The sequence below is a fragment of the Pieris rapae genome, chromosome 19, assembly GCF_905147795.1.
Source record: "Pieris rapae chromosome 19, ilPieRapa1.1, whole genome shotgun sequence".
NCBI lineage: Eukaryota > Metazoa > Arthropoda > Insecta > Lepidoptera > Pieridae > Pieris > Pieris rapae.
Genome location: NC_059527.1, coordinates 8,622,870 through 8,638,719, shown reverse-complemented (window position 1 = coordinate 8,638,719; position 15,850 = coordinate 8,622,870). Strand labels below are relative to the sequence as shown.

The 15,850-nt window shown below is 32.0% G+C and overlaps 1 protein-coding gene across 1 annotated transcript in view; it reads left to right on the top strand.

The window, feature by feature from the left end:
- Positions 1 to 1,860: 1,860 nt before the first annotated feature.
- The window catches only part of LOC110991913 (neuroglobin), a 59,190-nt gene continuing 45,200 nt past the window's right edge, over positions 1,861 to 15,850 (top strand). Inside the window, exons 1-2 of the mRNA XM_022257501.2 lie at positions 1,861 to 1,934; positions 13,737 to 13,841. The gene's annotated coding sequence lies outside the window, so the exon portion shown is untranslated. The remainder of the gene's footprint in view (positions 1,935 to 13,736; positions 13,842 to 15,850) is intronic.

Here is a 15,850-nt window from a genome sequence, read left to right as displayed (position 1 = left end):
AAAATAACACTAACATGAAAAACAAAGTAAATGACATCCACATAGCAACTGCCCAATATGGACGCGCATAGCGAAAAATAGAACAGAGTGGAAATCTTTAGAGGAGGCCTATGTCGAAAGACAAGCTGAAATGTAGAAACGACCGTTTACCGATACCTGATTTATGAAAAGAAAAGAAACTGTTAAAAGTTATAAACGTATTTGTAAGAAAAATTACTGTAAAAATAAGTTCAGCAATAAAGGCTATTTTATTTTATTTTATTTTATTTATTAATTAACTTTCTAAATAGCAATGTCGTGAATTCTTCGCTTTTTTAAACATTTAGAAATTTTACGTAAGCTGGGACTTGACCGAATTTCTCTAATTAACGGTAATTTGTCTACGTTAAAGCCTTAGATATCTTAGAAATTATGTCAAAGTATAAAAATTGTAATGATCATTATCTAAATATATATTGTTATCTGTGATGATCGTATCAAAGTTCTGTGGATAAAAAAGGTGGATAGAAGAAATAGAAGTGGTGGCAGGAAGCGAATGGCGAAAGGAAGCCATGGAGAGACAAAATGATGGAAAAAGCTGAAGGAGGCCTTCAAGGGGTTCCATTCGACGATACGGAAGTTGGCTAAGATATAGGATACAAAGGATAAAAAGAAAAAATTATTGTATTTAGTTTACATCAAATCCAAGCCGTACATATTATTTTTTTGTAATTATTGGAAATTTTATTATTATTATCCAGTATTTATTGAACTTTTATTATAATTACCAAGTATTGGTTCAATTCAAAATTATTTATTGCCACTCTTTTTAGATGCCAGTCGTTACACAAAGTTTCAAGGAGCTGCAACCATTGCACGATGTTCCACATGTCATCTTAAGTAATTAATATTAATAAAATGAACTAAAAACAATTACAATCTCGTGGGAATAACACGCAAATACATAGTCGAAATAACTAACATCACCCCATACACGAATTCAAGTACGACCAGTCACCACAAGTAGCACCCGTTCACGAGTAAGATGGCCAGCCAACGGCCCCCTCGCCTCGGGTTAGAGACAACCATATTAATAAATACATACCATTGTAAAAGCTTAACAAATAAAACATGATTCTCGAGTGGGTATCTTATTTCCATTCCTATTGAAAAATATGACGAAATAGGAATTTAAAACAATTTATACTATAATGAAAAAAATATTTATAACGAATATTTTCCAACAAAACCTCATTTGTACATTACTTAGCTCATTGTGGCGTAATAAGTTATTATTCAATGAGCTTTCGGTTTCACCTCACACCACCGCATGTGATTATAACGACTTAAGTTGTGGATACATCCAGAGAACGTTATGCTAACACTAAAACAATACTCATACGTGATGCGTTCCATACATTTCATGTAGAATGGACATCTAATTGTTTAAAGAAAGACTATACCTCTCTTAAAGGCCGGCAACACAACGCCGGTGTCTAAGTTTTTGGGAGTTCAAAATTAAATATAGCCTATATTACTCGGATAATGTAGCTTTCGAATGGTGAAAGAATTTTTAAAATCGATCCAGTAGTTTATGAGCCTATTCATTACAAACAAACAATCAAACAAAGTTTTCCTCTTTATAATATTAGTGTAGATTTATATTTGAGTGGATAATCATAATTCTGATAGATCGTTTACCGCCTGTATCGTTTACCGTTTGAATGAATTGAGGTACGGATTATTATTATTATCATAATCAACCTATTTGTGTATTAATTTTCTCTTCGAACGAAAACTTTATATACAGTTAAGGAAAATTTAATCTAGTGTGTCACAATCTTTAGTCTGTCTGAAAGGTACACTTTCAGTTAGTGAAGTGTGGAAGCGACTGCCGCACGTGTTGTGGTGCCTTTATTCTTGTGCTTACCCTGTTTGTAGTGAAATAATAAAAAGTAAGTTTTTTGCACTAATACAGACACTACCATTATATAATATTATTTACTTATATTTGAATTTAGAATTATGAAACTATTACACCGTTTCTCTCATACCTTTATGCCTGGACAGTAAGCATGCATTTGACATTCAGCTAGTGGCCATGTTTAACGTTGATTTCAGTTATAGTGTATGAATGTAAGTATGGTTTTACGAAACTTTTTTATGTCAAGCCTATCTTACAAAAATCATATAATTTTTAATAACAAAAAAAATAAATTTTTGACGTTAGAAACTTACAAATTCGTTTAAATTCAAAATAAAGTTAATAAACTTTCAAATAAGAATTAAGAATCTAATTGTCTTATTGTCAACATGTCTATAGGAATCTAACATTTTAAATTAGTTTAAGTTTTTATTAATGTAGTTTTAATTCCTACGAGTAACTATGTATTATGAGAATACGGTAAATATTCTATATAACTGTAGATATAAATGCTAATTATAAATTTACATTATATTTTTATTACAATAATTTCTTTGGTTTTTTGTTTTAACTCTATTAATTAACCAAATTGTTGTTTGCAACACTGTTTAATTCCACCCAATGTATCGCGAAGAATCTCTAATAGCAACACTATCATGGCAACGCCTGTGATCTTCGTAGGCGTCACGCAATTAATCTTAATTATATGGACCAGAATCACAAAACATGTTTAAGTGATTGGATTGACAAAGTTCGGTCCTTTGCCTTAAATGAAATGCTTTGATTAAATAGTTTTTCGAGTGTCTCGGGAACACAATTTTCATTAGGTAAGAAAGAAGAAAATTGTTTAAGAGTTGAACAAACGGAACTTCAACTAGATTGGCTTTGATAAATTCAAAATTGCCTTAGATAATAAGTTTTGGTTAAATGTAATTTTATATGACATACATTTTCTATCAAATAAAAGTATTTATTTAGCTACTGCTGCAATAAATGTAGTGGCGCTCAGCATCTCTGATTTCTGATATTGCTTTCTGATTTCTCGTGCCTCACGATTTATCTTCAACGTACAAGTAAAGAAGCCGTGATTCGAACACATGAGGGAAGAAGCAAAACACGCTTAAGACAAAACAAGTTGGCAAAAAATTCAACCGACTTTGTTCGTTTGAAAACGATTAGTATAAATTTATCACTGTCATTGTCAGCCAAGAATAATGCCTTTTGCTGTTGAAAGAAAAGTGAAGCAGTTAAGCTTGCCATTGTCAACCATACAATGCGCGTTTGAATCAGAGCTGTGCTCATTAGATTTATCTAATGTGCGCAATGAACCTTCGGTGAAGCAATTGTGTGAAACCAGCATGCCCCAAAGAAAATTGACGTTCTGACTGAAGGCTGATAATGTGCCAATGAAAATATTAATTTTAAATTGAAGGTGCTTCCACCATTGCTGGTGGTTTCCTCACTCAACAACGAAAACAACAATGTGGCACCCGGGGACTGCCGCGGTAAAACTATTGTATATCATTTTTTATTCACACTCTACCAGACTAACAGTACGGGACCGATCTCGTCAGAGAGATATGAATACGCAGTATGCGGTCTGTCCCACTCTAACGCATCTGTGCTACGTCACCGATCACGCTAGACCGATGTGAGAAGCAGTATGTGTTTTGTCCCGCTCTAACGTGTACTGGCCGCATCTATATTACGTCACCGTATGTTAGGTTTATTTTCGCTCAACGAATAAGTATCGCAATACAGCGAGGAAATGCTACCTTACACTGCTACAGGGACTTTTTAAATTTGTGTTAATTATTATTATTATCATTACTATGTAGGTTAAGAAAATTGTAAGTATTATATGTTTGTATGTCTTAAAGTTAATTCATTTTAACTTTATTGACAAACATTAAAACTATCAGTATAAAACATAAATCAAAATCAGCTTTTTATTTAATAATGTTTTATTATTGCATATCGATTAAAGCCCAAACCCAATAAGTAATCCACAATCTCAGAAACCGTACAAATAATATTACAATAGACATGTCTAGGTTTCATATCAAATATCTTTTTAATTATTTTATAAACTGGTGTTAAAATCTTAAGGATATTGGCACAGTTGAACTGTCATTTTCATACAAAGGTCTCTCCATATACACCAATCCGACCTACCATATATAGCTTGTATCGACAGGTGTCTATTACAACCCGTCAGTTGAATTGGCACACTTTTATTTGGATACGATGTCTACCTCAGATGGTCAAAAAAGGATTGAGATAGGTTATTGGGTTTGGGCGTAAGTTGAACAAAGATACACACCACTTTTATATGTGCATTGTTACATACACGTTTTTGCAAAGACATAGTCTTAATTCTATTATGTACATAGAATAATACATTTAAACAGAGATTTACAAATCAACCCGGAAATATTCAAAGAAAGACTCTGTAATGTTCATACGGCTTCCCCACTTTGCTTAAAAATTCAGTTTGACAACATGTAACATTTACTTACGCCGTAGAAGATTCTTTACGCTGAAAACTGTATTTTTACTTTTATATCTGTAAATACATATAAATATTTGTTTGTTGCACAGGTTTTTATGATGATGATTGTATCTTTCAGACAAATAATCTTTACGCTTTGATGAAAGAGACTTGTTTGCAGTTAAATGAAAAATACGTATGGAATACAATAATCATTTTATAGAAAACACAAGAAATTTAATAAATTTGATTTTACTGGTTTTGGTGTTGGAATTACAATTAATTCAAGATTAGGTAATTAATTACATTTATACTCATGCATATTTGTTCACCGTACCGTTAGTTACATCAAATATAAATAAAAATTCGTATATAAAGTCTAAATAGATTTCACCAAACTAGAAAATTGTTGCAACACGACGTTACAAAATCACCCTTGAAGGCTCATAGTAAAGTGCTCAAAACTAAACGACCGAAAAATATTGTTTCGTTTACAGCTAACTAATCTATTTCTATATTTTATAGTTGGTAATATTATGCGTTATTTATGAGCGTGTTATGGCAATATTATACCCACTTACGTAAAACTACGCGACGAGATATATGAAGAGCCCCACGTGACAAAATAAACGTACATATTTCACATAAATTTGTGCCTGTTGCCTGAAATAAGTAAATTTGAAAGGTTAAAGAATGATGCAGAGAGAAAGAGAGAGACATATTGGTTGAAAGCAAATTTTTGAGATTAGGGTCTACGTATCTTATGTCAAATTAAACACGTTTTTGACGTAAGGGAGTTGTTTTTCTTAAATATGTTAGCTTCATTGCGTATTCAACAGCTATTCAACAACGCAACAGCATTCGCGTACAGACAGGACAACGCCACCTGCCAAGTGCCAACTTATTAGTATAAAAAAATATATATAAATTATAAAAGATTTGCGCACTCTCAGGATTATCAGCTTAGAAATAAAGTCTCTACAATTTCAACTTTGTGTTAAATTTCACAGTAAAATGTCTTTACTATTAAAACCTCTTAAAATAATTTATAATTAAAAACACAGAACCATTTTATCTAAAATATTATTCTCACAAAGTTACATAATTTAAGATCATTAGAGACATATAACAATGGATAGTAATAAAAACGTAACGATAGTCCATAAAATGGCGATAATGTATTCAAAGCGCTCAGAAAAATTATCTTTTCAACGGCCGCGTGGCAAAGTTTTATCGCTGATATAAAGCTTAATTTCACTTGGACAATGGAGAATGCTGTTACGATATTTTGAAGACCGTAAATATATAGTATTGTTATTTATTAACATAGCTTTTACATATTAAAAAAAAACACTTTTTACCGGATTGAAGCTGTGAACTTATAATTATTTAACATAAGTTTAAATTTATCCGACGTTTCGTTTTGAATGTCAAAAGTATCACAGCTGTAGAAAAAGTTGTATTATCTATATTTATTTCCCCGGTGTTGGTATCGACTAAAATATGAAGGGTTTCTGCAGAAATTGCTCACAGTGTCCTCCATTTTACCTTAATTTACAATTATTGTAGTAAAATGACATGTTATATCTACATTTGACCGTAAATATAGATAAAACTTGTCATTTTATTAAATATCTAAAAAACTATTTCTAGATTCTCACAAATAACGATTTTAATAACTAACTATACACTTTCGAAATTCCCAATAATTTCTTATTACGACGCCTAGATTGCAACTGTTATTTGTCTTTAATATAAAGGATATCCTTTGTAGTTGTTTCCTTTTTATTTTAACAAGCGCTAAGATATCGTTTTTCTATTTTACAATACATAGAAATTAACTAGCCTCACAGACAGAAAGCATAGATCTTCGTCAGCAAAGAATAAATAAATAAAATAAATCAGTGATATATGCAAGTAGGTGATCAGCTTCCTGTGGCTGCCACGCGGTCGACGTTTTGGGTCTAAGGAAAGGAGTTTTCCTGACCGTGTTATTCACACGAATGTTGAATCCACATAGAAACAACGTCCATTGGTGAACAGCCAAGGATCGAACCTGCGACTTGATGCCGGCCCTACTCGTTGTTAACAATTAATAAATAAAAATATTTTTAATACCAAACCAATCAATTCCTCTTGAAACTAACATCAAAACGACAACTTTACTCATTTATTAACACTTCATGCATGCCTTATAGCTATCGAGCGATCTCTTTCAGGTAACTGTGAGAAAATAATATGAATAACATAAGATATATAGTTACTAAGATAAAGCTAATGGAGTAACGCAAAGCAATTAAAACATATGTAAACAGTGAAAGGGACTGACAAACTATGTAACTCGAAAGACAATTATAACCCATTGATCACTACTAATGTTATTGATCTTTGAATGTGTTTAAAACTGAGCAATTAAATTATAATAGGAGAAGCATAATTCCGAAGGTTCAGAACAGCCCTCGGAAGCTTTCTAGAGCATGACCCAGCTGTAATAAAAGTACTTAGTATTACAAAGGTTTCTATTTTGGACCTCGTAAAGTTTTTACTACGTTAATTGCTATTCACGAGCCGGCGCTTAAATCCGCGCGGTTACGAAGTTACTTTTATAACTAAAGTTAGACAAAATTTTCACTTTCGTAACGAAGCAGGACGTGGTAATAGCTTTTATGCCTTTTATGATGTACCTAAATAGAGTCGGTAATTATGTGGTAGCTTATATAGAAGACACGCTTGAGAGACTTATACAGTATAGATCTACATTAGATAGATTTATAGTCTTTGGTTCCAACGGATTGAAATAATACTTCTTTTGTACGTAATTGAGTCTTTCGCTGACAACCGCAAAGAAAATATTTTTTATTTATTTAATTATACAATTAAATTAAATTTACAAAAACAATTGATTAATGTAATCTGTAGTGGTTGTATGTCTGTTGTATATCAGATAATAATAATAGAATAAGTTTATTTCCAATCGGTACAAATGTAGAGTTTAGTTTAGAACATTTTAAAGAAGCTTAAAATGTTAAACAAAGATACACTAGTATGAATATAGTTTGCTCCACAAATTGCTCTAATACATTTTACCCGCTGTAATGAAGCAATATAATACCAAAGTGTAGCCTAGCCTTCCCTAATGAAAAACGACTATACATCCTAAAAATATTGTTTTACTTAAAACCTCTAGTTCCTGAAATCGACCTCGCGTTCAACCAAACTGAAGTATTGAAAATGAAATCATTTTTCCCTTTGCAACACATTTCATAGATTCCGCTTCCATTGAATATAGCGAAATGTTTATAGCATATTTTTCTTGCTGATATTGTAGTTTTATAATAGTGAAAGTACTGGACTGGGCATCAATGGACTATCTCTGTGGGTATTTAACACTCGCTTAAATGGTGGAGGAATAATTCGTGAGGAATCTGGCATGTCATGGCACCCAAGCAGATGGGCTGTATCAAGTACTTGTTAATAAGAAAAGCAGGACCATGAAACATAAAAATGTGAGGCCTAGACCTCTGAGGTCTGTTGAGGCTGTGGAGGTGTTGCAGCGATACTGTTGAAATTATTTAGTAGTTTTCATTAATAAAATGTATTATTACCGTTTTAATATTAGTAAAGATTATTTACTTATTTTAATATTCAATATGTTTCAAGCTTTACCTTGCAAATTGTTTACCTTACGAAGTGCATATTTATAGAAACGCAGTTCTCAGAGCATCTGTTTGTTATCTATTTATTTTAGTTTGGATAATATAGTTGATCCGTGATTCCGATTCACATTAAAGAACATTTTAAATAAGAAAAGTAATAGAAATAGTTTTCTATTAACAATCTCTATGGTAATCTAGTGCTAAACGAACGCTTGTTGTGCACTTACAAAATGTTTGTAGCTTTAAAATAAAACAATCTATGGCCAAATTAATTAAGTATATTGAATAATTACGACATGAATCATTAAATTTTTAGTAATAATGATTATTTAAGGTAAATTAGATCCACCCAAAAGGTATTAATGAAGCTTTATTCATGACTGATGGTTGTGACTAAATTTATTTACCGCTAGTATCCGCACTAGTAAATAAAAAATGGCCGTACAAGGCCTTAAGTATGTGTGAATGATTGAGTATGTACTGTCTTGGAGGGTGTGGCTAAGAGTTATATAGTTGTATTTGAGAAGAAAATTGTTATATCCTATCATAAATAATCTTATTAACTCTTAGACAACACGCAATTTCATTCGCAAAGTGTCTTACGAAAAAGGTCACACTTTTAAACGTTATCTTTATGTTAGAAATAAATCAAGCGGCTTGCGGGCCTTATAAATTAAGTGAAAGGAATGGACGCCCTTGATATTAAATGGTTTTTGGAAGGAATTAATCGTTATTTTATTCTTATGTTACTCGTTTCAGACCCTGAGACAAATGAAAATTGTTTGGAAAAGGTCTTGCAAAAAGAAGTTGAAATAATATCGTGTGTTGGTTCCCATACCTGAAACGGCTCGACCGATTCTTATAATTTTGTTATGCAGTAATTCTGAAAGTTGGCTACTATCTTTCAAACCCCTAAGTGATAAAGGGTGTCCACACCAAAAATAAAATATTTTTCAGACAAAATTTTTTGATTTTGTTTTTGTATGTTAAGCATACCAACATTCATACAACCCTCAATTTTCATTTACCTTCTACAAGTAACTTACTTAAGAACTTATAATTTGAACTCTAAGGTAGAGAAAAATCACAGAAAACCCATAACCCCAAATAGGGTAGCAGCATAGCAGAATGTTACATGTTGGTATGTACTAAAAAAGTAGGCTAGGCATTTGCGGGGGCAGCTAGTAGCCTATAAAAAAATTACCTACGATGCTTGTGAATGCGGAAGAAAAGCGGCAGGAAAAACAAAACTCAACTTTTAAGAAACAGTATTGCCCCAGTAGGACTTACCACATAGTTTAAAAAAATATATCCTAGTACCTTATCAAATGTTACGCTTCATTAAAAAGGGTACTAGGTACTAGTTCATGAAAATACATTTTTCAAATACATATTTGGAAAATGTATTTTCATTTTAATTATTAATTAAGGCTTTCCCAAGAGATTCAAAAGCCGAGGAACCGCAGGCTATAACCCGAGGTCTCCTTTGTTAATTATGCTTATAGCTTTATTATCCCTCCATTGATCTCCATATTTTTATATTACGATTATTTTGACAAAAAATATGTTCTAAGCCGAGAATAAAAAATTACAACTCATTTAAGGGCGAAAATCTTTTTGTAATAAATATTCAAAATTGAATTAAATTACTGTAACAAAATCACTTTCGTTGTAATGCTAATATTTAATTTATGATAACTAAATGGCTTGCGACTAAGGTCGTAGGTTTGAACCCCGGCTGTGCATCTATAGAATTTTTGACTATGTGGAATCTGACACTCGCTATTACGAGGCATGAAACTTCGTGACTCAAATCCAAAAATCTAACACATGTCAGACAAAAGGTTGATTACCTACTTGTCTATGAATTAGAAAAACTGTATCTGAGGACACAGGAATATTATTATTCATAAGGCAATATAATCTTTTCATATCATCTCGACGTCCATCGTTCCACAACTGAGCATTTCTTAAGCAGTGTTGGCGTCGCACCACCACTATGTGGAATCAGCTGCCCAATTAACTATTTCCGAACCAATTCGACTTAGGGTCCTACAAGAAAAGATCGTACCAATCTTAAAAGGCAACGCATTTGGCATGAGTGTCCATGGGCGGCGGTATCACTTGTCATGAAGTGACCCTTCTGCCCGTTTGTCTCCTATTATAAAAACAATTCAATTTCTTTATTTTTTGATTCTGGATTGTATGTTGGTCGTAAAGTCAACATTTGAGTATGGTTTCCAGATGACAAATTAAGTCACGATTCCGAATTTTGTGGAACCATAATGACGATGTGTGTCAGTCACGGAAGGCGTTTGAAAAATAATGACTCTTAGGACCAGGCTTGTGGTCATTTTAGTAAATATTATTATTACAGTTCATTGGTATTTCCGAGGGGTTAAAAATAAAACGTTGGTACGTGTATGTTAGCATAGATATTTACTCTACGCCTGTTTGTCTGTCATCACAGTCAAAACAGATTGCCTCTGTTTATATGACGTTTTAATTTTTCTATTTCAATTTATGCGCATGATAACGTGAATATGTTAATATTACTTTATAATAAGGAACTTTTATCATAAGTACCCAATTCAAATAAAAAAACTCGCATGTTTCAACAGCGTTTTAGCGGCTTATTAATTTTTGTGTATAACTATGTTAACAGCAGATATTTAGGCTAGGGGCATATGATGTTGTATTAACATGCTATTTTACTTTGTTAAGGTTCATAGGAAGTCATTCTGTCAACCAAAAGAAGCGTTTAAATTATCAAATATTATCGTTATCAAAATATCTTAGTAAAATAGAGAGACTACCTCATAAAACTCCTTTATCATCAATTGCACTTGTTCTAAGGTGGACCTTAGAACGAAAGAAAAATAGACAGAAATATAGATACACCCAATAAAGATTTTATTTCTCCTTGAATCAATGATGTTTTTAAGCTTATTTACAAAGTCAAGAATTCTTTGAATATGAACAGTATGAAAGTGTCGATCACAAATGTTCATATATGTATATATATATACAGCACAGGGACTCCCCCTAGTGTGGGAACTAGCGATAAGTGAATTTTGATAAATCCGATTTGTCATGAACATACGTTTCATTATTATTATTTTATTATAAACCTGAAAATCTGATTACGGAAAACTGCCTTCACTGGGTGATGGATATAGTCTGTAATAGACAATGTAATATAAATTAAGTTGATAGCACGATTTTTCAAGATGGCTATTTTTCTCTTTACTTTTTGTAAAAAACTCTTTCACGTTGTTCTTCTAATAAAACTGCATGTCCAGAAATATATTACATTTTATTATATATAACAATACTAGGGAAGGCATGGACTTTCATTTCATATTTCGGTCACTCCAGTGTGACAGCCCAAGACTCTCTCTCAGCTAAGCTCGCTGAGCTGTTAAGGCTCTTAATGCCAAAAGCGAGATTCCATTCCAAAAAAAAAACATAAAAACGTGTTTGAAATTCTTTTTAATACAATTTCCTTAAAGTGTAAAACTTAATTACATTATTTACTGAACTCGGCATTTTGAGTGAGAAATCTGATATTTTCTAAGGTCTTCGTGGGTGACCGCCTAAACTCCTGAGCACACTCCAGAGACCTCAAATTGAACGATATTAAGGTCAGGTTGAATCTCGGTGAAGGATGATTTAGGAATTCCATTTGGTGCTCAGAGCAATCGATATCAATAAATGATATTCCTTCGTTAATTGAGAAATCGAGTAAAGTTCTCTAATTGTAATTTAATCTTTAAAATTTTCATTTCATCTGAATATTTTGTACGTTTGTTCATTTTGATTTGTTTTAAAACTATCCCTGGTGTCTCCAAGGTATCAAACCTGGCAAATGGCAACATGTTAAAGAAACGTTTTGAATTTTATATTGTATTTCTATTCCTATTGTTTTTTTTACAAATAAGAAGGTCAATTTCATTGTACCTGCACTTATAAAATTAAAAAGCCAAACCGTAATCGATTATTGCTTCGCCGGGACAGAGAAACCTTCAATCACGAGTTTAACATCCTTTGTCTTATCCACTAAGCCACTATAGGAAATTAAATGGGTGTTTTAACTTTTTATTACAGTTAAATCACACATAATTTTAATCATTTATGAATTTTATATATGAATTACGATCACCAAATATTAAACACTTCATAAAAATGATTCAAGAACTTTCATTTTAAGCTTTCCGTTCTCGTCATTAAAGTGGCATGAAAAGGATAGATGCGGAAAATGTCCGGAGGGAACGGGACGGATATCCCGGCAAAGATTACAATATTTTGCTAGTCGGTTATGGAGATACGATTTTAAGGAAGTTTATGGTACAATTTCATCTCATGTGATAAAATTTGGAGATGGATAAGGTGCAACTGACTAAATAAATGAAAATTTAATTACTAAATAATTCTGGCATATATACTATAATAAATCGATTTTAACATGACTTAAGTATTTCGTGATAAATAGACAACAACCACTAGCTTGTATATCATTATTATTAAAAGTTTATTAATTAATCCATAAAATAATTGTTTAGCTTACATTCTTTAGTAAAAGCCCAAAAATTAAGATTAGTTTTATTACTGTTACAATATTTGTAAGACCCTTTTAGAGTAGAATCCTCCTCCGTGTTTTCCCATTTCTCTTTGCCCTAAGCAACATTCATCCAGGTTTTCCCCACTAGTTCTATTACGTCATCAATCATCTTTTCTTTTGTCAACTTATACGGCTTTTTCTTAAAAGTGTATTTATTAGTTTTGTTTTTTACTTAAAATAATATTAATAAACGAAAAAATCACTCACGAATTTTAGGATATTAAAATTCTCGTTAGAAACTTCTAAGTCTAGTATGGTGCCAAATATCGTGAATACAAATTATTGATAGAACAAATAAAAACGTCACCTTGGATTTATTATGACAATACACAAATACCACTGGCGCATAACCTTCGAAGTGTAGAATTAATTTATTTGTTACCTTAAAAAACTAAGAATATGTTTAATAGTTCACTTTGCTGAGTACTTTGTAAAGTAAACCCAATTTCCAGACACAATATAAGCTTCTTTCAATTGTTACATTGTGATATTTGTCCAAATCCATTGAATATTATAATTATATTTGCCTAAATACTCTGTAACATTTTGATCTGACTAATTTAATAATAATAATACTTTTGTTCATTGTATACGCTTTATCACAAACTAATAAATAAATTATTATAGTTCTCTAAATAAAAACACACAATTTTACAATACAAACAACAGTTTTACAGTAAAAGTAAAATCTGATATATTATTTTTGTCAAAATTGACAAAACTTCACACGTCGTCAATCATCCATAAAAATATAGTAGTTAACATAATATTAACAACCTCCGATACAAATAGTTTTCAGTTTGAAAACACTGTTATGTATCTAATTTTGTAACAATATGGTATTCTTAAAATATGTAAATTTAGTATTTCAATACAAAGACGAGCGACATTGCTATTTTAGTATTTGACGTGTCTAATACAAATCCTTGGCTAAATGCACTATTTTAAAAGTAACATTTTCACAGTATTTACAAAAAGTTGACGATGTTATCTTTACTAGTTGGAAAATGTCACATCTATATTTCAGCTTCATTTTCATAATCTATGCTCCCACTTTGCTTTCAGGCCAGTCAGGGCCGATCTCTCTCCGTTCACCCTTGTGTACTGAAATCCGAACACGAAACTGAGACTGTGTTGTGTTGTGCGAATGTATGGATTGTCGTAGTAGGGGTAAGTTGAGAACCTTAATTTCGTATGACCTAATACTGTAGAGGAATAATACCTAAAAACTTATTTTTCATACACCAAATTATCACCGAACTCAATTTAATCTATTTAACGCATTACATTTTTAAGCTAAGTTTTCTATTGTTAGTATTTAATTACCGCGACAAAATACCGTTGCAATTTCCATCCATTATTAACATATAAAACTGTATTAAAATAAAAAATAAATTGACACGCTTAGATGATTTTGTACTGAATTGTATATTTAGTTTTGAATCTAGTAAAATACGGTATGGTGTATTAATTAAATTTGAAAAATACAATCTTATCTTTAAGATACTTGTTGCTTGTTACTTTATCGATTTAATTCGATTATACATCGGAGTTATACCATGTTTTTAAATTAACTAACCAACGTATGGGTATTTTTTTATTTGTTTTATGTATTGCAACATGGCAGACCATCGCTTTCTAGTAGTATACCAATAATATAACAAGTTTTGACCTCAATACGAAGCCATGAAATCTTGCTGTTTAAAATTGCACTAAAATTCCTTAATTTATATAGTTTAGAAAGCAGATTTATCATTTAACATAGTTCATGTTAAATATTTAAGTGACCTCTTGCTAGCCTCAAGTAAATAATTTCCTGGTTTTGTGTTCTGTATTTAGGATGTAAAAATTAAATATTCACTATTCACGCGAAGTCGTTTATAAAGTATTTAGGCATTTACGGTAAATTTTCTGCTCGTTCACGTAAAAGCAAAATATTTTTTTCTGTTCGTATTTGCAATCAGTACTAAGGCTATGGGCAAATCTGTGCTCTTGTCATGTGGAGTGGCTTCTCTTTGGTAGCATATACTCCCTTGAGTTACTGCCCTGAGGTTTTAGCCGACTGAATTGCCGACGATTGTTGCTATGTAACATATGCCTCCAATCATCACTAACATGCAAAAAAACAGTTTTCTATCGCCCAGCCTGGACTATGGTTAAAAAGAGCAAATAACTTGCCGCGCACCACCACTTTGTGGAACCAGCTGCCGACTGAAGTATTTCCGAACCAATTCCACTGGGTCCTTCAAGAAAAGAGCGTTCCAATTCTTAAGAGGCCAGCAACGCACTCGCGAGTCTTCTGTCATTGAGAGTGTCCATGGGCGGCGATCGCTTAACATCAGGTGAGCCTCCTGCCCGTTTGCCTCCTGTTCTATAAAAAAAAACTCAGTTTTGTATCGTGGATTTAGTTAAAAGGATTGTTAAAAATATCCATAGCGCAAAATTACCTCGCATCATGAGCATACCCCACATACACACCTTCACATACCCTCAATTTTACACCATCACACAACACAGCCAATTAATTACTTAGTTAAATGTATTGAATATTTTTTTAATGTTTGTTTTATTTTCTTTCTGTAGGTAAATATTACGTATTCCATCTCTGGCTATATTTTAGTGTAATTATTTGTTAGCTGTAGAAGTACGAAATAAATTTATAATTCTTTCATCACTATAAAGCCAAATAATTTAGTTTCGAGAGCTTTTTTCAGTTTTGTTTTGATTGACGCGCTTTTTCGAGATCGATATATGAATTTGTATTGAATATTTATTCAGCCTATCATAGCATGCCAGGCCACAGCTAGTAAAAAAAACATTGATACTAAAGTATCTGCTGTTAGATTTGGAACAAACAAATTAGTATGAACCTATCTTACAAAAAAATAATTATACATTCTGCCCTGTAATTAATTTCAACACTTCATAGGCGTGCATACGTTCGAATAGTATTCTTGACCGAGCGAGATGGCAAACGTAAAAATTTTACAAAACTACTTTTCGTCGACACACCCGTTATAAAGTTAAAGTTTCGATGTTCTAGAAGTTCCAACCGCCAACAAATCGGACAGGGCTAATAGATTCTGTTTTATTGATCAATGGCAATCTTAATACTTCATTCACTGTTGGAGTTACTTAACCAGCACATAAAAGTACAAATGATGAAATGATGGGCGTTT